This window comes from Danio aesculapii, chromosome 8, assembly GCF_903798145.1.
Source record: "Danio aesculapii chromosome 8, fDanAes4.1, whole genome shotgun sequence".
NCBI lineage: Eukaryota > Metazoa > Chordata > Actinopteri > Cypriniformes > Danionidae > Danio > Danio aesculapii.
Genome location: NC_079442.1, coordinates 216,218 through 242,978, shown reverse-complemented (window position 1 = coordinate 242,978; position 26,761 = coordinate 216,218). Strand labels below are relative to the sequence as shown.

Here is a 26,761-nt window from a genome sequence, read left to right as displayed (position 1 = left end):
CAGAGTTGAGGGTAACAGAGTTAACGTAACAGAGTCGACGATGACAGAGTTGAGGGTAACAGAGTTGAGGGTAACAGAGTTAACGTAACAGAGTCGACGATGACAGAGTTGATGATAACAGAGTTGAGGGTAACAGAGGCGACGATAACAGAGTTGAAGATAACGGAGTTGAGGGTAACAGATTTGAGGGTAACAGAGTTGATGTAACAGAGTCGACGATGACAGAGTTGAAGATAACAGAGTTGAGGGTAACAGAGGCGACGATAACAGAGTTGAAGATAACGGAGTTGAGGGTAACAGAGGCGACGATAACAGAGTTGAAGATAACGGAGTTGACGTTAACAGAGTTGAGGGTAACAGAGTTGACAGTAACAGAGTCGACGATTACAGAGTTGACGTTAACAGAGTTGACAGTAAAAGTGTTGGCGATAACCACGTTGACAATAACAGAGTATTTGCAGGCTATTAGCTCAGACTGATTTAGTGGATGCAGAATATATAGAAACAGGAAGCTGATCTCATGTAAACAGGAAACCCACAGGCTGTGATGATGAGAGCAGTACATTTGTTGTTATCTCCTCTTCATTCTCAGTACTGTAGCACACTTTCACTTTATGAAACCAGTGACTTATCCTCAGTTTATTCTCATATTATATAATGATTAATTTTTTATTTTCACTCTGGATAATTTTATCCTCCACCATGTCCTCAGAGGGAAAGCCCCTGTAGTAACATTTGAAGCACATCATGAGTAATGCATGCTGTAACAGTGGCTTTAAGGAGGAGTGGATCTGAAACGCTGTAAAAAGTCTAAAATGCTTTCGGTTTCTGGTTTTCTTTTAGTAAATCGTAATTGAATAATTTTGTTCATTTTAATGTTTTACCTTGTGCAAGAGCGGTCTACTACTTACAGTAAGTCCAAAATTAGGACCTACTTGCTTTTACTGTCTGTCATTTGTGCGGGGTGTAATCAGTTATAGAGTAATCAGTTACTGTATCTAAAATAGTTTTCTGAATAGTTCATTTCACTTTTAGGTCATTTAATAATTTAATTAAATTACACATATTTAATGACGTAATTAGTACGACTATTAATTTACTACAATCAGAAGTACTACAAATATAGTTTTCTGTTTACTCATAAACTAATAACAAGCAATATGTGTACAGAATTAAATAATCGCAGTTCAACATAATGAGCATTTAGTTACTGCAGCATGGGTTAACATGAATTGACCACAACTTTATTTTCATTAACTAACATTAACAAATGTACTAAACACATTGTTTATTGTGTGTTCTTGTTAGTAAATAAAGTGTTATTCAAATGTTAATATAATATAGGAATGCCAGAATAAATGAAGATCCATTCTGAGTCTACATCTCAGTTCAGCTTCACTCTCTTTGATTAATAAAGCACTTTTAACTTCACCATGATTGAATCCTGAACAGGTAAAGAAATCAACATAAAGCACACTAATGACTGACAGGAAATAAAGCAATACAGGTACAGCTCAACATATAACGCATCTGTTTCCTTTGTTATGTTCTCCAGTGGTCTGATTAGATAATTAATTTACACACACACACAGACTAAACTCCACACGCTGCTGTTTTACTGAATGTCCATCCATTGTTCAGATTATTTAAAAAGCCATCATGTAGTCTTTGTTACAGAACTGAATTAGAATTGAATCTCAGCATCAATGGCCTTAATGCAGTGATATTCAGAGGTGGAAGAGGACTGAAACACCATCACACTGCAGAATGACTCTGGAACTGTCCCATGAGCATATTAGCCCAGCGTACTGAGGTAAAGTCGGTTTGATATTCACACATTTCTTTCTCCTTAATAAAGTATTGTAAGAAAAGTGTTGCTTGTAAATTATAAATAGTGAAATCAGTGACTATCAGAGCACAACACTGTGTAGAGTCAATGAAACAGTGCTGGTGTTGTTTTAAAGTCAGACCTTGGGCTCATACACACCGGGACGCTTTTCGTTTGCGCTTATCGTCAGCGTTTTTCAAGACGCTTTTCTGAATTCAACACAAGCCATTTCACGGGCGTCGAGCTGAAGAGTATGCAGAATCACTCCCTCACTGAAAACAATTATTCAAAGATGATTCCTTGGATTTACTCAATTTTTTACGTTAAGTGCTTGTAAACTATTTATTTGGGCTGAATTTAAACAAACAAATTAAGTTGAACATTATTACATTTCATTTGTTTGTTTAAATTCAACACAAATAAATAGTTTGCGACAGTTTTGCACGCAACACTTTTTTCAGTGTTGACGATAGATGGCGCTACACAGCTTTAAGCTTCTGAAACCCGCTTATAACACAGAAGAACAACGTTCAACAACGTTTGTAGTTAAAGTTACTGGCGATTCGAACAAGCATGGATGGGTCCAGTTCTGCACTTGAGCGCCTCCAGGTGGTGTTTACTGTAATTTCAGCAGCTCTGTGCACGTGAACAAAAGTGGCAATCTGATTGGTGGAGAAGGATTTGACGTGGTGCGTCAAAACAATAAAATGAGCATGAGGCGTTTCTGAAAAAATGAGGCTGTTACACCTGGCGTTTTGCGCGTTGGTGTGCGCGATCACATTGGCGGCCTTTATTTAGTCACCAGGCGTTAAACATCGATGGAAAACGTGAGCAAAAAGCGTTAAACTATCTGTTAAGGCCCGTGCACACCAGGACGCTTTTTGCTCGCATTTTCGTTGACGGAGCTGCTGAAGTTACAGTGAACTCCACTTGGAGGTGCTCAAGCGCAAAACTGTCAACGCGAGCGCACATTGAGGAAGATGCCCAGAGGCCATATGAACGTGGAGCTGCTTACTGCATTTCTGCATCACTACAGCTGGAGCTGCTACTGGAACCATCCATGCTTGTTCAAATCGCCTGTAACTTTAACAACAAGCGTGTCAACTTTCTGTCTTCTTCTTCTGTGTTATAAGCAGGTGTCAGAAGCTTAAAGTTGTGTAGCGCCATCTATTGTCAAGGAGTGATTCTGCATACGCTTCTGCTCGACACAAGTGAAATGGCTCGGGTTTGAATCCGGAAAATCGTCCTGAAAAACGCTGACGATAAACGCAAACGAAAAGCGTCTCGGTGTGCACGAGCCTTAAATGAGCAGGGTTTTTTTGCGGTGGTGAACTGCATTATGGGATGTTGATCTCTGCTCTGTCCACTTCTGATGTTGAATATTCAACTCTACAGTTTAACAAAGTGACGTTTATTAACATTTCCATCTCTCGGAAATATGGTATAATGAGTAAGAAATAATATGTAGAGGAATAAGTGTGTAAAATAGCAGTAAATGTGCTGCAGTTTATTACAAGGGTTCTGTGTCATAACATACAACACCAACACACACTACTGTATACAGCACTGCAGACTATTACACATGAGCAGAACACACACTACAACACACTGTTCAAGGCTAAAACCTGCTGGAAGAAAGATCCAGATCCCATAATGACATTCAGAAGCAGAACTTGAAGGAGAACAATAAAACCTAAATCAGAAGTACAGAAATCTGCTTATTTAGGGGTCTTTTGGACAGTGTTGCTGCGATTTCAGACCAAATATTCAGAGTAGCAGTAAAATAGAGATTAAACCAAGCTAAAACTCCTGAAATCTCCATGCAGCAGGTCTGTGTAAAGTCTGATCCACTTTGTGAATGTGTGAATAAATGAATGAGTGTGTTGTGCTGCAGTGTTGCAGAGGCAGAGCTCCTGTCCTCTCTCTTTCTGATGAAGCTGATCAGGATGATTTGCTCTCAGTCACAGAGAGCTGCGCTACAGCCGTGTTTATTTCTGGAGCTGCTGAGGGTGAAGTGTGTGTGTGTGTGTGTGTGTGTGTGTGTGTGTGTGTGTTTGTGTTCCTGTATATATGTGTGTGTGTGTTTGTGATCAATGCTCGTTTGTGATCAATGCTCGTTTATCCACACACGTGAGCTGAGAGAGTTCTGTTAGAGTGTGTGTGACAGGGTGTGTGTATGAGAAAGTGTCTGTGTGAGAGAGTGTGTGTCTGTCTGTGACTGTGTGTACGTATGTCTTTGTGTCTGAGTGTCTCTCTATTTGTGCGTGTGTGTCTGTGTGTGTGTGTCTGTGTGTCTCTCTCTCCAGCATGTGTGTGTGCGTGTGTGTCTCTGCAGGTCTTCTCATGGTCTGCGTCCTCCTCATCGATTGCTCAGTATCTGCTCGCTCATCTTTAACTCAGCTCTTGCGCTTGGACACACACACCTCTTCAATCTGCGAGTGTGTCCCGCAGCGGTGTGTGTGTGTGTGTGTGTCTGATTGCTGCGGCGCGGGCTCACACACTCCAGCCAGCAGATCGGAGCCTGTTTTCCTTATTCACAGCCTGTCAGATGATTTAAATCGAGATCACATCTGAAAAGTGGCCGAGCGACGAAGAAACAGAACACACACACTGCACTGCACACCACCACACTTCAGTTACAGCACAACACACAAGTCTGATGCTTTAGTGGATGATTGTGGGGTTATTCCATGTCAAATCGACAAATGTGAGAAATTTCAGGCTTAAATTAGAGATTTTCTAATGGATTTCATTTTTTGAACAGTAAAAGTGCAAATTTAAAATGATAATAAAACAGATTAAATAGAAACGTGATGATAAACTATTGCACTTACTGAAAAACTGAATGAAAATAAGATATTATTAAGCAAACATTATTTCTGAAAATCCATTACTGAATTAATCAGGCCTGATCTCAAGAGGAGAGAAATAAATGGATAACTCAGACAAAATCATTTCACTAATAGGAGAATGCATGAATTTACTGTACGGCAGTATAATATACCCCATAGATGTAGAAAACTACAGTGTTGGGTCATTTGCTTATATCACTGAGGCTGTTGTGTTACCATAGCAACTGTAGAATCACCACAACAGATCAATTAGTATTGTCAATGTGTTACCATAGCAACTGTAGAATCACCACAACAGATCAATTAGTATAGTTGTTGTGTTACCATAGCAACTGTAGAATCACCACAACAGATCAATTACTGTAGTTGTGTTACCATAGCAACTGTAGAATCACCACAACAGATCAATTACTGTAGTTACTGTGTTACCATAGCAATTGTAGAATCACCACAACAGATCAATTACTTTAGTTGTTGTTACCATAGCAACTGTAGAATCACTACAACAGATCGAAAAGTGTAGTTGTTGTGTTACTATAGCAACTGTAGAATCACCACAACAGATCAATTCAAGTCCTTTACTGGTGTATGGTTCAAACACTACAGTATCTCCTATAATGGTTTATTTTTATTATGGGCTACATTTATTTTGTTCAGCAGGGCATGTGAGATACAGTCAGATGTGTAATGTGAGTGACAGATGACAACATTCATCAGTCACACAGACGTCTGCAGTGATGAAGGTGAAGCTGTTGTTCATTCACACACTGATGCTCTTGATGGAAGCGCAGCCAGTCAAACACAAGACACACGTCCTGTTTTACCCAACAAACCACAGACTGTCTGAAATCAACAAAAGCAGAGCAGACGGGTGAGCGCAGGACAGACGAGACCGGAGCTGACAGACGGATGGATTTCAGGACAGTGGTCCTGTAGTCTGTCATTAGCACTCAGCCTACTGTGATGCAGGAGCCGCGCTGACATCACAGCCTCTTCTTCCTTCAGCTGGTATTCACTCATACACCTGCTCATTCAGGCCTGAGAGAACACACTTGGCTTGATGTCCTCACTCAATGCGGAAGATTAAACCCCTGTGAGTGTGTGCTACTGAGGGGACGAGGAGAATATACAGCAGAAAGATGGTCAACTGGGACAGGGCAGCGGCTGCCACTTCTATATGCACATGATAATGGCTGACACTTCTGGATGATTAGGCTTCTACATTTAAACAGCTGGATAAGTCACATCCCAAATGACACAATATACAGCCAATGAGTGGTCTAATGCTGATATACACCCACCATAGCCCCGCCCCCTCACCTATATGCTGTCCTGGATAAAACTCTGGTGTACTGCTGCTTGTGTACAGTCGTGTGTGTGTGTGTGTGTGTGTGTGTGTGTGTCTCTCCTTCAGTCTCAGACTCAGTAATGTCAGAAGTGTCTGTATCTTCACACTATCATCTCCCAGTATCCTCTATAGAGCGCTGTTTGCTCCGGCTGCAGGAGGACATGATTACAGTGTGTGTGACCTTACATCACCGCGCTCGTGGCACACATTACAACACCCACACGAGAGTACACACACACACACACAGCCTCACTATACACATCACTTACTGTAGACACTGTTAACTCCCACACGCACACACATGCATGGCGGCACAATCACACACACACACACACACACACACCTAGACATGGTTTACAAGGACTGTCCTTAGGCGTAATGCATGTTATACAGTAAAAACACTTATTAAGGGCGGCACGGTGGCGCAGTGGTCAGCACTGTGGCCTCACAATAAGAAAGTCTCTGGTTCGAGTCCCGGCTGGGTCAGTTGGTGTTTCTGTGTGGAGTTTGCATGTTCTCCCAGTGTTGGTGTGGGTTTCCTCCGGGTGCTCCGGTTTCCCCCACAGTCCAAACACATGTGCTATAGGGGAACTGATCAACTAGCCGTAGTGTATGAGTGTGTGTGTGTGTGTGTGTGTGTGAATGGGTGTTTCCCAGTTCTGGGTTGCAGCAGGAAGGGCATCCACTGCGTAAAACATGCTGGAATCGTTGGTGGTTCATTCCACTGTGGTAAATTTTGATTTACATTTATTTTGAATTACTATTAAGTCTGATTTTTAAACATGTTGAATTACCAGGACACAAGCATGTCCTCATAAAACACCTCAATAGAGTCCAACTAGGTTATACTGATCTCATTACTCACAATTGTGTCCTCATAAAGCACACAAACATGTACAAACATTTACACACATGGAAACTCACGCACACACCCATAACACACACACACACACACACACACACACACACACCCAAACCCTCGCAACACCCACACACACTGCTGGCCGTGCTGGTGTGTGTCTGTGTGCGCTCCACCGTGCTCAGCTCAGTGATGATGATGATGATGATGATGATGATGTGCTCCATCAGTGATGCTCAGATTGAGCTGATCTTCTGCTCTCGGCCGCTGGACTCAACCATTACTGAAGCAGAATTAAAGTCCTCTCGCTCCACTGCACATCATCAGCGATCTCTCTCAGAGATCACACACACACACGCACACGCACACACACACACACACACACACCACACTCGCACAGATATGCTTAACCTCTGCAGATGAACAGAAGAATACACACACACACACTCTTTAGAGGAACACACTCTTCATCACACACATTAGGAATAAAGCACTTGTGGCAGACCAGCTCAAAACAAAACCCTACACAGATGTGTGTGTGTGTGGAAGTGTGTGCATACGTGTGTTTGTAAATGTGTGTGTGCATGTGTGTACATAGATATGTGTGTATGCAAGTGTGTGTGTGCGCATGTGTGTGTGTGTGTATAGATGTGTGTATGTGTACGTGTGTATGCATGAGTGTGTGTGTGTGTGTGTGTGTGTGTGTTCATACAGTAGATATGTGTGTAAGTGTATGCAAGTGTGTATATGTGTGTGTGTATATACGTTTGTGTACATGTGTATGTAAGTGTACGTGTGCATGTGTGTGTATGCGTAAGTGTGTGTATGCATGTGTGCAAGTGTATCCAATGTGTATATGTGTGTAAGTTTGTGTGCATGTGTATATAAATGTGTGTGTGTGTGTGTGCATGTAAGTGTGTTTGTACAAGTGTGTATGCATGCATGTGTGGGTGTATATGTGTGTACATTGATATGTGTGTATGTAATGTAGGTGTGTGTGATGTAAGGGTGTATGCATGCATGCGTATGTATGTAAATGTATGCATGTGTGTGTGTAAGTGTGTATGTGTATGCGTGTGTACATTGATATGTGGGTATGAAAGTGTGTGGATGTGTGTGTGTATGTAAGTGTGTGTAAGTGTGTACTTTGACATGCGTGAGTGAATGTAAGTGTGTTTGTGCATGTAAGTGTGTATATGTGTGTGTGTGTATATGTGTATGTGCATGTGAGTGTGTATGTGCATGTGTGCACATCGATATGTGTGTGTGCGCATGTATAAAACAGGTGTCCATCCACCGGTTCCGCCTCTGTGTTCGCTGTGTGTGTGTGTTTGAGCCGCGTCTGCAGTGATCCAGCACTCACACACGTCCAGTGTTAAAACACTTGTGAAGGAACGCAGAAACCGCACGGCCTGCTGGCGTCTGGAAGTGTTACTGTGAGAGAAACTCAAACAGAACACAGGAGTGTGTAAAGTACACGTGTGTTACGGTGATCAGTCAACACTGCCGTATAGTTCAGTCTTACACTACACACGTATGTCCCAGCCCACCGCTGACTGAATCACTTGAACCCTGCAGAGTGAACGCAGCCTAGAGCAGAGTCCTCGAGTGTGTGTGTGTTCCTCTGTGGGTCTGGTAAAGCTCATTAACACACAGATGCAGACCTGGTGTGTGTGTGTAATTAAAGAGTGTGTTTCATACGGCATGATTAGGAGGTGATGTGTTTACTCGCACACTCCCCTCGGCCAGGACAGCGGGGCTCTTCTCAAGATGCTCCCTGAAGAAAAGAGTATTAGCAACTTTACTGCAACCGCTAGCCCTGAGTCCATGCTGTCGCCATAGCAACAACCCCAGAGTTCTGGCGGGAACCGAGAGAAGAGCTGATGGGCGAGATGCTGACGCACACTGACCAGCTCCTTCAGCAGTGTGTGTGTGTGTGTGTTCTGCAGGGCTAGAGATCAGGCAGTGTTAGTGTGTGTGGGAGGGTTGTGTGTTTACCTCTGTACCATGGTGTGTATTCAGGCAGCTGTTTTCTCAGATAACTCAATATCCGCTGTGAGGAGAGTCATTTAAGGCTGGAAAACTGCGAGCGGAGAGATTTCCTCGGATGTGTAGTGCAGTATTACTGCTGGAACCCCCGAGGCTCTTCTATACCTGATTAATCTGAGATGATCTGAAGTATTCAGGCCACACAGAACAGTTCACCGCTGGTAGAGCCGCGCATTATAGACTCCCCAAACAGCCCTTAATCTTCATGGAGAACTGTCATATTAGGGATAATGCACATCCAGCCGGGTGTTCTCGCAGAATACACTGTAAACGAATTCCTGACTGTGTTGAAAAAGATGAGCTTAAAGTGTGTTCCAAACATCTAAACATTCTTAAATCAAGAACACGCACAAAATACTGCAACCCAGGCTCATTCTGATTACGTACCCCTGTTTACATTTCTGGAGAGCCCCAAATACGGCCCAGGAGCTACATTTTTTTGCTTGTTTTTACGAATCCACTAGAGGCCGCTGTGTATGATTTTTCAGATCTCAAATGTCTCTTGTGAGTGCCATTCACGCCTGCTGTTATCATGTACACCCACCAGAGGCCGCTGTCGGCTGACTGATTAACTGACCCACCCACTTCCCTAAACACAACCAACAATTTTCAAAAGCAATCCAGAAAAAGAAAAGCCCTCGCCTGGTTTTACCTCATTCTCACCCTGTTATTTACTTGTTTATTTTATTTTTCTATGTTAAGCTGCTTTGACACAATCTACATTGTAAAAGTGCTACATAAATAAACATGAATTGAACTAAACCAGTGTTTCTCAACCACGCTCCTGGAGGCGCACCAGCACTGCATGTTTGGGTTGTCTCTCTCACTCATTACAGTGGTTCAGTCTCTGCTAATGAGCTGATGATCTGAATCAGGTGTGTTTGGTAAAGGATGCACAGGTAATATGTAGAGCTGCTGCTCCTCCAGGAGCATGGTTGAGAAACCCTTGAGCACTTGGGAACTACACTGAGGTGACATCACAATCACATTGCATTCTGGGACATATGAAGCCGACATGCTCAAAATCAAGGGATCAAGTGTAAGTCCATGTAAACTTCCCTCACTCACTTGATGATGTGGAACACACTTTAAAATGGCGTGTTCCCTCTTGAGGGAACAAGGGAAGGGATGTTCATGAGTCTGTGTTTATATGTGGGGGGGAATGCAGCCATGATTTCTGACAACACTAGAAATGGCTGAATAGTGTACTATGAAGGGTATAGGGCACATGTGTCAAACTCTGCCACAGCTCTGCACAGTTTAGTTCCAACCCTAATTAAACACAGCTGATCAAACTAATTAAGTCCATCAGGCTTATCTGAAACCTACAGGTGAGTGTGTTGGAGCAGGGCTGGAACTAAACTGTGCAGAGCTGCGGACCTCCAGGAACTGAGTTTGACATGCGTGGTGTAGGAGGTGATTTCAGACACAGCCTACATGTCTGAATGCACTATACCTGCGTGTTTTCCTCAGCGTGTGCTTCTTCTGCTGCTCCACAGTTTCTGATGATCTTTCTGGGTTCCTGTGCTGTTTTCATTGGTGTGTGTGTGTGTGTGTGTGTGAGTGTGTGAGTGTGTTTAGGACACATTAAGAGCTCTTATCTCTCCTATTCGTAGTGTTTTTGAATGAAGAGTGTCAGGAGGGCTTTCTGTGTGATGTTTTCTGACGGTAAGAGCTCTCCTCTGGCCATTAATTATCAACAGATATCTGCCTAATTCACAACATTCATTCACACTATTGCTCAAAACACACACTCCGCACATGTGCAGCGTCTGAAAGGGCTTTGGGTTAAGGGCACTTCTGAGTATTGCTCATATAGACTGCAAAACATGCTGCTCTTATACTCTGAGTTTCTGTCTTGAACAAACATCTAAAGATCCTTAAATCAAGAAGCGTTTCCTTGACAAGTAATAAATAAAGTCTTGTCTTCAGAAATAATCTGTGAGTTTTTCCTTAAAACAAGCTAAATAATCTGACAATGTGGTGCAATAAGATAATGTTGTTTTGACGTTGAATGAACAGTACTTCACTCACTCTGTTGGCAGGTTATTGTGCTGGTTTTAGTGAAAATCTCACTTCATTTTGTCGGATATTTTCAGAAAATAAAGCATTATTTATTACTAGTCTAGAAAATGCCTCTTGCTTTAGGAATGTTTAGATATTTGGGCTCAGAAACTCTCAGTAAATCCGTTTAGTCAGTGTGTTTGTATAATGCAATAGCATGTTGAATGTGTCCGTCAGAGACAGACATCCTGCAATTCCTCTCGTTGCTTTCTTACAGTTTCTTTAATTTCATAAGCGATCCGTGTCTTTATTCCAGCTCCCCACACAAACCGTTTTGTCAAAATCAGCCGACAGCTTGTTATTTTCCAGTGATTGTAATCGGCTGATGAATGCTCCAGCAGTATGAGGAACGTCAGCGGTGGAAAAGGTTAACAGACAGTGGAGGATCTGATGCTTGTTTGATAATGTAATTCTGCTGTATTTGTGTAGTGCTTTACAAAAGATGATCAGTGGCTTCCAAACCCCCCAGAGAGCAAAACAACACACACACACACACACACACACACACACACACACACACACACACACAATGAGGACAGACTCGCTGAGATACGCACACACACTGCATAACATGCTTATGTAGCTCAGAGGTTTTCTTTTGTTTCTGGTCCAAATATCTTAAAATCAAGACGCATTTCACCAAACACAATTGATATATAAAATCTAAGTCAGCTTTTTTCTTAAAACAAGCCAAATAATCTGCCAATGGAGGAAGAGAAACAATGTTATTTCAAAGCAAAAACTGGATTATTTTGCTGATTTAAGGTAGAAACTCGCTTGATTTTGACTCATTATTTCTGAAAACAAGACACAGGGCTCTCTCATACAGCCGGCGCAGTACGGCTCAGGATGTGTTTAGTGTGATGTGATGCTGTTTTCAGAGCAGCGCAGCAGGAATTCTCCCGTTTTGCTCCTCGTTGTTTAAATAGTGACTCCATCTGCGACGCTCTGTGGATTCCTGTGTGTGTGTGTGTGTGTGTGTGCTGGTCTATAAAGGAGGTGTGTGAAGGCGCATTGTTGGAGCGTCGCTGTTCTGAGGAGCTGAAATAGACCAGCAGCACCACTGATCAACTGCTGGTTTTTAAGATCATTCAGAATGAGTTGAATAATTGAAATAGTAAACTATTGAAATCAACATTAATATATCTGATCATTCAGGCAGTTAGTAATGGTTATTATGTGTGTTAATTAATGCTTTATTAACTCAACTTCATCCAGTTTGTGAGCTAATCTAAAGTGAGGACTATTAATGCTTCGTAAATCTCTTATAAATGATAATTAAAGGCTCGGTTATATTCTAAACAGGAGAAAAGAACATAAACGACTTGATTAATTTCTATTAATTTGAAGATAAACACATGAAACTGTATAAAGTGAAACATAAACCACTGCAATCTTAACTAAATGAAATTACCGTACAGTTTAAACATCGCTAAATTAATCAGATGATAGTGTAAAATCATTATAGTGTTGTTGTTTTATCCAGTGTTGTGTTATTTCTTGACACTCCTGTTATTCAGCAATGGTTAAACTTTACAGTCATTTTATTTTCTATATAGGAGTGCAAAGATTTATTGTTCATTTGATACCGAGCCTTTAATTATCATTTATAAGGGATTTATATAGCATTAACATCCTCACTTTAGATTAGCTCACAAAACTGGATGAAGATGAGTTAATAACATACACAATAAACATTACTAAATGCCTGAATAATCAGATAAATAAGCCTTGATTTCAATAGTTTATTTAATAATTCACTAACTCATTCTGAATGATCTTATAAACCACCCACTACTCTTATATAGCTGGTTTGTTAATAATGCAATACTTAATCTAGTTATGACCCAAAACCAGTCACAAAGTATGAAAGTACAATAATAAACACATTACACATGTGCTTATATGTCAACAATAGAGCATTTATATCTGCAGTTATAAAGTGCTTATACTAATGCTTATTAATGTAGAGTTAATAGTAAACTCAACATTTGCTAATGCTTATTAAATGATTGACAGTGTGTAGTTATTATAAAGGGTTACCAAACAATCTTATGTCAAAAAGAACAGCAAGATTACTCTGCTTTCCCCATTGGCAGATCATCTAGCTTGTTTTAAGGTAAAACTCACGTTATATTGGCACATCTGAAAACAAGACAGTGTGCTTCTGCTTCTTGATATAAGAATTTGTAGATATTTGGATTAGAAACAAGACAAAATCTCTGAGTAAGCATGTTTTTTTTGCAGTGAATATAGTCTTTATTCATTCATTTTCCTTCAGCTTAGTCCCTTTATTAATCAGAGGTCGTCACAGCGGAATGAACCGCCAACTATTCCAGCATATGCTTTACGCAGCGGATGCCCTTCCAGCTGCAACCCAGTACTGGTAAACACAGCGTGGCCAGTATAGTCTTTAATAAGACAGAAAATGATTCTTGCTCTACACATGAAGGACACGAGTTTGGGACAGAAACTATTGGCTGTCTTCAGTTTCTGATACTCATTATTTCATCTTTTGAAAAACAACAACAAACAAACAACAACAGCAGCAAACACAAGAAGAACAATGACTCTAATGATGCTTAATAGCCCCTTTTGATATCAGATGCATGTGCATATCATAAACTGCTCCAGGTGATTCAGTTTTGCATTGTGACTCTGGTATTAAGTTAAAGAAGCCCTGAGGAGCTCTTCTGTGTGCAGCTGCTCGTCTTCTGCTCTCCTCCTCATCAGAAGCGTGTGGAGTGTGTATGGTGAAGGTGTGCTGATTGGCCTTTGTTGCTCCGCATTGATCCGCTGTGTTTCCTCCAGAATGTGTGTGTTCATTGTGAGACGGAGACAGTGGTGTGGCAGATGGCTGCACATCTGTCTGTGTGTTTGTTCTGAATAGAGCATTACATTAGATCCGTCGGGGTTTTGTCTCTGTTACAGCAGTATTGAGCTGGACTGAAGGTAAGCTGATTTGGCCGCGGTGCAGCGCGAGCACGGAGACGCTAATGACAGGATGGCAGAACAGTAGAGAAACAACCGGAGCTTTTGTTGAACCTTCAGCCGCTCACGGACTCAGAGACAGACAAACACCATCATCAGAGCCGACAGCAGAGAGCCAGAGTGGGTTACAGGTGGTTACTAGGGCATCGTTATGTATCATGCTGGTTACTAAGGCATTACTAGGTGGTTGCTAGGGCATTGTTATGTGTCATGCAGGTTGCTAGGGCATTACTAAGTGGTTGCTAAGGCATTGTTATGTGTCATGTGGTTGCTAGGGCATTGTTATGTATCATGCTGGTTGCTTTGGCATTACTAGATGGTTGCTAGGGCGTTGTTATGTGTCATGCTGGTTGCTATGGCATTACTAGGTTGTTGCTAGGGCATTGTTATGTGTCATGCTGGTTGCTAGGGCATTTCTCGGTGGTCTCTAGGTTGGTTGATATGGAATTACTTGTTGGTCTTTGCAGCATTGTCATGTGTCAGGCTGCTTGCTTTGGCATTGGTTGCTAGGGCGTTGTTATGTCAGGCTAGTTGCTACGGCATTAATAGGTGGTCAGGCCTAAGGCATCAGTATATGTCATGCTGGTTCCTATGGCATTATTAGGTGGTTGCTAGGGCATCATTATGTGTCAGGCTGCTTGATGTGGCAGTACCAGGAGGTTTCTAGGGCATTGTTATGTGTCAGGCTGGTTCCTATGGCATTTTAGGTGGTTGCTAGGGCGTTGTTATGTGTCATGCTGCTTCCTATGGCATTTTAGGTGTTTGTCAGGTTGTTGCTATGTGTCATGCTGGTTCCTATGGCATTTTAGGTGGTTGCTAGGGCATTGTTATGTGACAGGCTGGTTCCTAGGAGATTACTAGGTGGTTGCTAAGGCATTGTTATGTGTCATGCTGGTTGCTTTGGCATTAATAGGTGGTTGCTAGGGCATCATTATGCGTCAGGCTGGTTGATATAGCATTATTAGGAGATTGTTAGGGCATCTTTACGTTCACGCACGCACGCACGCACGCACGCACGCACGCACGCACACACACACACACACACACACACACACACACACACACACACAAACACACACACACACACACACACACACCTAGGCTGATTTGTAGACAGGTGTAACAGCCTCTAGTGTTGTGAAACAGTACATTGCTCTGGGTGTGTTCTGTTATACACTTCAGATGACAGATCCACTAGAGGGCGCTGTTCAGTGCCCTGGAAAAGTATTCACACCTGTTGAACGTTTTAACAACTACAAATTTACATGTATTTTATTGGAATTTTATATGCAAATACTGTGAGTCGCCATTATGTCATTGGCTGTGCTTTATGGCAGTGGGCGGAGCTAAAGTTATGTAGGCTACTGTCACTCTCTGATTGGCCGAAAAGTCAACACATACTCTTGGGTAAGTTTTCTGCACAAATTCAGCTTTTAAGCACTTTGAATAAGCTGAAATTTGAACAGATGTGCTCAAATAAGCACATTTACAACAGTCTGTCAGGTTATCAGCGGTTTCAGCGTGAGATTTTGCTGTATTTCTTCCTTCCAGATGATCCAGATTTAGCACTGCGAGACTGAAGGTCGGAGCGTTTATATCATTATCAGCCGTGTGTTGGGGAAATTCAGTGTAAGTGAGTTGGAGAGTCTGACATTTGAGAGTCTGATATCATTTTAAAACCAATCTGCTTGAGTTCAGGTCTAAACGGCTGAAATATCGGACGAATCACGTTGATTTAATCAGGTGCGACTGATTGATTTGACGGAAGACTCCATCCAGCATGAATGAGGTTTGCGTGAGAGATGTGAAGTGGAGGTATGCTGATTTACTCAAAGGTTACAGGCTTTAATGCGATTCTCTGAGTCTCTGACATCCCTCAGCCTGTCGTGTATTTCATCTTGCTGATGAAAATAGCAGACACATCTAACACAGCTAAACAATAGCTGAGTGATGCTGTCAAAACTCTACATGAAGATGAGATGTTCAGCTTAAATGAACGCCATCTTCAACGTGTTGGTGCAAACAGTTAAGCTTAGTCTCAGTTTAATGAAGACACTCGTCAGGTAGCTGAAGTGAAAGAAGAAACGTCTGATAAAACTAAAGTTACGTGAAAATAAGATAACGATAAGTGTATATTTTACTCATTTATTTTATTATTTTTGACTTAGTCCCTTTATTATTCAGGGGTCACCACAGCGGAATGAACCGCCAACTATTCCAGCATATGTTTTACACAGTGGATGCTCTTCCATCTGCAACCCAGTATTCAATTCAATTCAATTCAATTCAATTGGTTTGATTCAGTGGAGTTTGCATGTTCTCCCCGTGTTGGTGTGGGTTTCCTCCGGGTGCTCCGGTTTCCCCCACAGTCCAAACACATGCGCTATAGGGGAACTGATCAACTAAACTGGCCGTAGTGTATGAGTGTGTGTGTGTATGAGTGTGTATGGGTGTTTCCCAGTACTGGGTTGCAGAAGGGCATCCGCTGTGTAAAACATATGTTGGAATAGTTGGTGGTTCATTCTGCTGTGGCGACCCCAGATGAATAAAGGGACTAAGCTGAAGGAAAATGAATGAATGAAACACTGGTCACTACAGCGCTCACTCTTCCCGAACGGTGCATCACACTGTGGTAGTTCAGGCGAGAGTCACGCTGTTGTTTGGGAAGATCACTCCTGCTCATTTGAAGTGTTCATCACTAATAGTGCAGCGAGTGTTCTCTGTTCTCTTCAAGTATTGAGCTGGACAGACCCCGGAGAGCCGCTCTCTACAGGACACACACACACACACTGCTCAGAGTCGCTCTAATATCCCTGAGGAGAGAGGATCTGTCCTATATAGAGCACACCTGACCATCTGTGCGTCTCTCAATACTCACTAATTCAGTCCAAAACAGCCATTCTATGTGGACAGCAGGGGAATACATGTAGGGTCCTTGTGGACATATTGATGAGAACACTTAATTTAATGTAAAAGAACACACACATTTTGACTTAGAGCCCTTAGTAGTGAGGGAGATTCTAGAGTTGGATTGGGAAATCAATATATATCTCAAACTTTAATGAATCAGTTTTGAATTGTAACACAAATAATATGAAGTTTTCTATTAAAGTTATGTCTGTGTGTGTATTTAGGGACATTTAGTCTTGTAAATATGAACTCAAACACTCCACTGTCAATGTTTCTGACTGTCTCCACCTCAGCTTCAGTTATCATCTACATAACTCGACTTCTAGTTGATGATCTGTTAAAGTGTCAGAAGGTGGATTTCTCTGCTGAATCATCTGTTGATCTGCATTAATCATCACCAATACTGCAGAAGACCTACTGGAACCAGCATGGACTCAAGATTCTCACAGAAATCAGTCAAGTTTGGTGAAGGAGAAATCATGGTTTGGGGTCTACATTCAGTATGGGGGCGTGCGAGAGATCTGCAGAGTGGATGATCAACATCAACAGCCTGAGGTATCAAGACATTTGTGCTGCCCATTACATTACAAACCACAGGAGAGGGACAATTCTCCAGCAGGATAGCGCTCCTTCTCATACTTCAGCCTCCACATCAAAGCTCCTGAAAGCAGAGAAGGTCAAGCTGCTCCAGGATTGGCCAGCCCAGTCACCAGACATCAACATTATTGAGCAGGTCTGGGGTAAGATGAAGGAGGAGGCGTTGAAGATGAACACAAAGACTCTTGATGAACTCTGGGAGTCCTGCAAGAAGGCTTTCTTCACCATTCCAGATGACTTTATTAATCAGTGATTTGAGTCATGTCAGAGATGTATGGATGCAGTCCTCCAAGCTCATGATGGAGTCAAACACAATATTCATTCTGTTTCCACTGCAGCATGAGCACATATTCTATACTGGACATTATTGAAGAATCAGTGAGCAGACTTTAGTCTAAGCAGAGTCAGACCTTACTGTCCTAATCAAATCAGTCAACATCAAGACATGATCAGATTATATTGTGCTCAAATAAGCCTCATCTAGAGGCCTTTACCTTTCATATAACACACTTCTGATACACAATCATCAGCTAGACGTCCAGTTATTACCTGTGTTCTTGGATAGACCATAAGACTGCTGTCAGCTAGTGTATAATTCAGTCTGCTTGTCATCTTGTTTGTGTGTTTACTCTCCTAAATAAAGTAAATATTTGCATGAAACATCTATTATCTGTTTTCAAATTATAAAAAAAATAGGTAAAATAGCTAAAGCACAGCATGATGGAAACATCCCACATTGTATTTACAGACCAATGATGCTGTAGAGTCTTGTGTTGTGTCCATGTTGTTGGTGTTTCTGTGTGGATAATACCCAATGCTTCTGTTGTGTGTGAACTGAAAAGGAAAATAGCAGCCATTCAGATGCACTATGGTAACTGGTCTGCCATTGTTTCCCACACACAACCACTGACAGCATGCGTGATGACTAGTGTTACAGCCTGTGATGTACTCAGAGTCTGTGGCACGTTTCTAATCTGAATATCTAATAATGATGAAATCTAGAAAAGCTCAATATAGAGATGTTTTCAGAAATACTGAGTCAAAATAAACTATTTAACAGGTTATTATTCTGCTCACACACTGGCAGATTAATTTACTTGTTTTAAGGATGAGCTCTCTTCATTTTGATGCTAACACTTTACAATAAGGGTGTATTAGTAATGCTTTAGTTAAAAACACATCTGTAAAGCATTACTTAATCTCTGTTAATGTTGACTAAAATATATTAATCTGTTAATTATTACATAATACAGTATATAAATTAGGCCACCTTATTTTAGAGTGTGACCATTTATACTCATCATTCATTCATTTTCCTTCAGATCAGTCTCCTATTTATCAGGGGTTGCCACAGCGGAATGAACCGCCAACTATTCCAGCATATGTTTTACACAGCGGATGCCCTTCCAGCCACAAGGCAGCACTGGGAAACACCCATACACACACTCATACACTACGGCCAGTTTAGTTGATCAGTTCCCCTATAGCGCATGTGTTTGGACTGTGGGGGAAACCGGAGCACCCGGAGGAAACCCACACCAACACGGGGAGAACATGCAAACTCCACACAGAAACACACACTGACCCATCCGAGACTTTTTAATTAGAATATTAAAATCATTATTATTATTTCTTAAAACAGTATTTTACTCTTGTCTAGAAAACGCTTCTTGATTTTTCAGATATTTGGACTCATTTCAGTGTGTGCACATGACAATAACCTCAGTGAATCTGGACTGAAGAGTGTAAATGAGAATAAGTCGTGTGTAATTCTGAACAGATGCAGGTGTAAAATGATCTAAAACATGTTTTTGTGAACATTAAAATAATAATGCAAATACTCTTAAAGCGATAACAGCACACTTTAATAAATAACCGCGCATGATTTATTTATATACTTTAATACTGCTCTACATGTTTATACAATAAGAGACGCATCATGAAGCACTCTGTCTGAGTCTCTCAGTGCTAATGCTCCTCCTCAGGAAATCCTGACAGTAGATTTTAATAAAGCAGGAGCTGTTAGTGTAACGCATGTGTGTGTGTGTGTGTGTGTGTGTGTGTGTGTGTGTGTATGTGTGTGTGTGTGTGTATTAATAACACAGCCGGCTCATTCATCCTCCTTCCAAACAACACAAACAACAGCAAATCTGCACTTCAGCGGCTGTTTCTCATCTCCTGCTTTACCTTCGGGAGAGGTAAAAACAAGAGTAAAAGACATTTACTGGATGGAGGTCAATAACCCCATTAGGTCTAACACACACACACACACACACACACACACACACACACATGAAGGGCTTCAACACACTAGTTCAGAGTGCCTGAAACTCTGGTATTTGGACAGACTCAGCTTGTTTTCTCAGCACCTGTTGTGCAACACTACACTAGAACACCTGTAATCAACAGATTGTGTGTGTTGTGTTTATTAGCGGTGGTGAACTGCATTATGGGATGTTGATCTCTGCTCTGTCCACTTCTGATGTTGAATATTCAACTCTACAGTTTAACAAAGTGACGTTTATTAACATTTCCATCTCTCGGAAATATGGTATAATGAGTAAAACACAGTACATCACACTGTTCAAGGCTAAAAGCTGCTGGAGGAAAGATCCAGATCCCATAATGACATTCAGAAGCAGAAATAAATGAGGAAACATCAGTCACTATAAGGCAAACTGATCATTAATGCATATTTATTACAGTGTATATAAACATTATCATATACTAACTGATGAGATATTTGAGTGTGTGTGTCGTTGGTGTACTGTCTGTCTCTGTTTTTGTCTGAGTTTTGCTTTATGTGTCTGCAGTATGGTGAACAGACTCTCAGAATGCCGCTGAGTTCCTGCAGTAAATGTGAATAAATGTGTATAATCCTGCACAGCTCTGGGATATGGTGCTGAACTCCTCTTCCTCTACATGTAGTGCATCAACACAATCTTCACTCTCTCTGTCCTCATGAAGAGAGAGGAGAACAAACAGCACAGCTCCTGAAACGCTTCTGAAGTGTTTCGTGATGCACTGGACTGAGTGTGGACTTTAATCAGAGTCTGTGCAGGGTTCTGTGTGTGATCAAATGTTTTGTTATGAATAAAATATAATACACATGAATATTTTGGACTTCAGTGTATCTTAAGAATTGTTTTAGCCCCGCCCTAAAGGCATTAATAGCCCCACCCTAAAGGTTCTTATAACCCCGCCCTGAAGGCATTTATAGCCCCTCCCTAAAATCACTGATAGCCCCACCCTAAAGACATTGATAGCTCCTCCCTAAAGGTTCTTATAACCCTACCCTAAAGGCATTGATGGCCCCATCCTAAATTACTGATATCCCCACCTAAAGGCATTGATAGGCCCATTCTGAAGGACTGATAGCCCCGCCCTAAATGACTGATAGCTCCGTCCTGAAGATACTGATAGCCTCGCCCTAAAGGACTGATAACCCCGCCTTAAAGGCACTGATAGCCCTACCCTAATTGACTGATAGCCCCGCCCTAAATGACTGATAGCCCCACCCTAAATGACTGATAACCCCGCCCTAATTGACTGATAGCCCCGCCATAAATTACTGATGGCCCCGCCCTAAAGATATTCCATGTGACCAGAAGTAAAAAAGTCCCTTCATCAAGAGGTGAATAGCCGGTTATGATATTTGATTACTGCTTCTGAGGGCAAATAAACTTCGGCAGAATAATGAAGTGCACAGACACATCGTTATAACAAGCTCTACCATATGAACATTAAATAATAAGAGTACATTTTAATTTCCAGGCAACTTTAAAGCCTCGTTATTCTTACAATAAGGATTTGGTTAAAGGGTGAATGATTCAGAATGTCTCTGCAATGGCGGCAATCAGAGAGCATTAGGCTTGATTTGCGTCTGTAAATCTGCTCTCCGGTGTTTGATTTGAATCATCAGGAGCTGCTGAAGGTGTCCAGATCAAAGCAGCCGCAGCCAGAGCCAGTTCAAAGAGCTTTACAGTCTGGGCTCTTCCTATCAATTCAAAACTAATGTCTGGAGCTCTGTCCGGACGGCAATATAGAGCCTTCTCACTGTTATGAAGCATTTAATGGTCAACAGCAGCTTAAACCCTTGACAGCTTTTATAATTTATAACAAACACATTTGGACATGTATAAGTGTTTGTGTATTATATCATCTGTGCATCAAACTACAAGCAATGAGTAACTGCTTATATGATGGATATGCAGCATCTGTGTGTGCAGGACAGTAAATCTGACACTATTCTCTCCTCTGACTGCTGTTATCAGTCTCACACTAGTGTTTTCCTCTTACTGAAAGTCTTGATAACACCATCCTGGAGTTTTTCTCTCATTATTTAAGCCAATAGATTTGTAGAATAATGATGTGTTGTGCTCCCTCATTCACTGCGCTCTGAGTTTACACACTATGACCACTTCTGCTGCAGAGAAACACGCTAATGTGAAATGGGTACATCGTTTCTCTGGGGAATTTCAGCATTTTACAGGTGACTGTGTGTGTTTCTCTCCCCAGTGAATAACCCACTGTTTTTCAACAAGCACAGAGCTCTGTGGTGATTTAATTGCTGTCCTAATCCAGTTTCTAATGGAGTTCAATCCAAAAGTCATTTGGTAAATCCTTATTGGCCACCAAAATGCACCGTACAGTTGTACTTCATGGTTATTTGCATCAGAACAGCAGCATATCTTGTATTAAATCTAGACACACTGCAAAAAATCAGAGCTTTTGTCTCGTTTCAGTCCAAATATCTAAAAACTCTGAAATCAAGAAACGTTTTCTAGACAAGCACGACATAGTGGTGTGTTTCCACAAATAATGAGTCAAAATAAAGAGAGTTTCTCATTAAAACAAGCAGAATAATCTGACAATAGGGGAAGAGAAATAATCTTATGCCAAGGAGAAAGAAGACTATCCTGCTCCCCTATTGAGAGATTATTCTGCTTGTTTTAATGAGAAACTCTCTTTATTTTGACTCATTATTTGTGGAAACACACCAATAGAAAACGCTTCTTGACTCCAGAACTTTTAGATATATGAAGTGAAAAAGCCGTCAGAACCTCAGAGTGAGAGCAGCATGTGTTGCAGTGCTCAGGCATGTTATGCGGAGCTCAGGTGTGTTATATATGTCAGAGGTGAGCGATACCTGCAGTGCTGCGTTCACATCTCTCACACACTTCATCCTCAGGTGTCAGTGAAGCGTCAGGTGTTTCCATCATCAGGCCTGCAGAAACACCTGCCCTCATCCACACCTGCTGCAGGTGTAGAAGAGGGAGGAGCTTCGGGTGCACCCGCGCCTACAGTGACCTTCTGTTCTGTGGGCTTGCTGTGGAGTTTCTGCAGTCGGTCAGCTGTTGTTAGTCATGTTTATGAATTTGGTTAACTTTTACATGTGGATACTCACTGTTTACTCTCCCTCATGTGTTTCCAAATATATAGAGATTCGTTCTTCTGCTGAACACCTAAGAAGATATTCTGAAGAATGTTGGAAACCTGTAACCATTCCATAGCAGGAGAAACAAATACTTCTGAAGTCAATGGTTACAGGTTTCCAACATTCTTCAAAACATCTACTTTTAGTGCCCAACAAAAGAATGAAACTTTGAGACAAGTAAAGGGAGAGTAAAAGAAGACAGAACGGACATGTTTGGGTGAGCTGTGCCTTTAATTGTGCTTTATGGTAAACATTACTAGTAACACAGTTCTGTGACAAGAGATTTGGACATGGACACCACTGTTACACTTTACACACTTAAAAATACTATAGTATTTTAATCCATACTATAGTAAAGCACTCGAATTGATCTGTTGTGGTGATTCTACAGGTGCTATGGTAACACAACTATAGTGATTGATCTGTTGTGGTGATTCTACAGTTGCTATGGTAACACAACAACTATAGTAACTGATCTGTTGTGATTCCACAGTTGCTACGGTAACACAACAACTATAATAACTGATCTGCTGTGGCGATTCTACAGTTGCTATGGTAACACAACAGCTATAGTAACTGATCTGTTGTGGTGATTTCACAGTTGCTACGGTAACACAACTACTAAAGTATTTGATCTGTTGTGGCGATTCTACAGTTGCTATGGTAACACAACAACTATACTAACAACTAATACTGTAGTTTTCTATAACTATAGGGTATATTATACTGAAACAGACCACAGCTGAAGTATAGTACAGTATTTTTCACAGTTAATCAGTTCACTACTACAGTATGTCTTAGTTTCACTGTTGATTAATGAGCACTGTCCTTGTTAAAGTAATAAATACACATATTTAATAAATAATGGCTATGAAAATGTGAACTCTCCCTCACTGTTATTGTGTCGAGGAAAAAAGAAAATCACAGCAACACTAGAAGCGCTCTAGAAAAGCCTTTCTGCTATAATATTTGATGCGGTTGACGTCTCACTATAATAGTAGGCTGTAATCCAGCAATGAATCGAGGCATGTTTGAGTAAGGAGACAGGAATCCATTCATCATTGGAGCGATAGCTGTTTACAGATGAGCAGCTCCAGATGAAGAGTGTTTTAATTGGCCAGGCTGATGGAGGATGTGTTTAAACGACACTGATGATGGAATTAGATGGGGAATTCAGCCAATGTGGCAGAGCTGAAGGTCAGATGCTCTCATTCTGCTTATTAGCACATCTCACAACAGTCAATTACCAGTGCAGCGCGGGGAGCACATTTCATTACACAACTAACAAAGACATCATCACACCGCCGCTCATGGCCATTTGGAGAGATACTCATGACTGACATTTCTGTAATATATATATTTAGAATGCGCCCCTATTTACACAAGGCTGTTTAAATATGATTTACTCACCATACTAAGGTAATGAGTGCGCATGGATTGGGAAATTCAAAGTTGTCGCCCACACTTTTTTAACATAGACATGTTCTTGTATGGTTACCAATGTAAACTGGAGATCACCTGCTGATCATGTCTGGTACTGCAGATCTCACTCAAAGCTCATTTTTGAGATATCAAGTTCAAATTTGGAATATATGACATGAAAATGACATGAAAATGACCTGTTCAAGTAAAATTATTGCTCTAATCTTCAATGCTTTGGTGCAGATTTGTAAAGAAGACAGATGTCAGATTGGAGCTGAAGTGAAAAAAGTTTTTAAAAGTGGAATAAAACTAAATAAATGTGCCTTCATGTTTATGACAACAATAGATGAATAATGTATATTTTAATATATTACACAAAATATGCCTAACCAAAATAAATAGCTCATCAAATTATGTTCCAAATATTAACTTTATATCTCAAAAAATAGCTTGAAAAATAGGTGATCTCCAGTTTTCTTTGGTGACCATATAAGAGCGCCCGCTATGTTTAAAGGAATATGAACCATATTTTATCGTACTTTTGACAACATTTGTAAAGAAGACATCACATTCTACAGTAGTGCGTGCAGATTGGTAATAACTGATTTGGATTTAGCCTCTAAAAACATCTAAAATCTATTTTTACATGTGGATTGCTGTAGCAAAGTAATGCTTCGTGACTCTGATGATGAGTGTCCTTGATGCAAATTAATGAATAGTCAGCTGCTCAGTAATGTCCATCAGAAATCAGATATGAAAACAGGACATGTTAAACTTTCAAATGATATATATTTTGTCCTGACTGCTTTATATTTAGCCTGTAATATCATGGTTTAAAATGTAACCGTAAACACTCCCACAGGCTGTAGAGTGACAGTAAATCTATTTAATCTATTGCTCTACATAACAAAAACAACTTGATGAAATATGTATTCAGAAGTCTTAGACCTTTCCAACCATATACAGTTTGTGATGATTAGAATAGCAAAAGCGTGGCGTGTGGCGGGTCGTGACAGTGCAGGGGTTAATTGGCATCTGTTGTGCTCATATTGAGACAGAACGAGTTGATAAGCTCCTGTGGGATAATCAGAGCAGAACTAAGCAGAGTTCAGTCAGTTTAATCTCATATTTACAGCTCATATGAAGGAGAGCAGCTTTAGGACAGAGACGAGGACAGTCAGATATGCTTTTCAGAAAACAATAATCACTATCTTTAATAAACGGAGAGGGCGGAGCATAGAGTAGCTCCTCCCCTTAAAAACAGCCAATAGTGTTGTGTTTTTCTCACAGCTCTGCCAGTGAGAGTAATTGAGCTCAAGTGCATCATATGAACAGCCAATTAGAAGAAGGGGGCGGGGCAAGTCACACTTGAGAGCATTTGATTGGTCAGAATAGTTGATGAGAAACTGATGAGGAGACGACAGAAAGATCCCTGATGGATTTAGGAGGAAGAGACAAACTGCAAACTTTACGTCAGGTTACATCTTCTACATGTGAATATTGTCAGTGTTAGAGACTAGATTATAGATGTGCTGAAGACTAACACACTGATGCTAACATCTAAATAAATGACCATCTCCGAGCTCGAGAGAGTGCTGATTTCCATAATAGACATGAGCCGCAACACAGCAGTAGTCAGTGTGGATCCCGCGCTGCTGTATGTAAATGAGTCCCGTCCTCAGACTCTGAGTGGCTGTCGTCAGATATGCTAATGAGGAACGCCAGACTCATTAACATGCAGGTCTTCATGGTGAAGTCACGACGAGCCGATGGAGGAGGTCCTGACCTTTCCATCCACAGTCTCTGCAATCCTGAGCTGAATACTGAGGTGAGACTATAGCAGAAGCTAAAGCAGAGAGACTAATGAAGGAGGACACACGCCACCGCTACACCACAGCTGATTATACTGTAGTACCCCAAAACTAAAACTGGGGTGCCACTGGGGCTCAGTGGTCAGCACTGTGTCCTCACAGCAAGAAGGTCTCTGGTTCGAGTCTCGGCTGGGTCAGTTGGTGTTTCTGTGTGGAGTTTGCATGTTCTCCCCGTGTTGGTGTGGGTTTCCTCCGGGTGCTCCGGTTTCCCCCACAGTCCAAACACATGCGCTATAGGGGAATTGATCAACTAAACTGGCCGTAGTGTATGTATGATTATATTATTGTATGATTAGCATGAATCACTGTTTGTTTTGCTTTTAGCTTGTGTGTGTGTGTGTGTGTGTGTGCGTGTGTGTGTGTGTGTGTGCGTGCGTGCGTGCGTGCGTGTGTGTGTGTGTGTGTGTGTGTGTGTGTGTGTGTGTGTGTGTGTGTGTGTGCTCGGCTGTATTTATCAATGCTTGTGATTGGTTTATTATATTTAACACAGCTGTCATTCCCATACACAATCATCTCAATTAAGCACAACCTGT

The 26,761-nt window shown here is 41.3% G+C and overlaps 1 protein-coding gene across 1 annotated transcript in view; it reads right to left on the bottom strand.

Moving 5' to 3' along the window:
* Positions 1-26,761, bottom strand: part of trh (thyrotropin-releasing hormone) — a 36,962-nt gene that overhangs the window by 9,940 nt on the left and 261 nt on the right. The window lies entirely within an intron of this gene.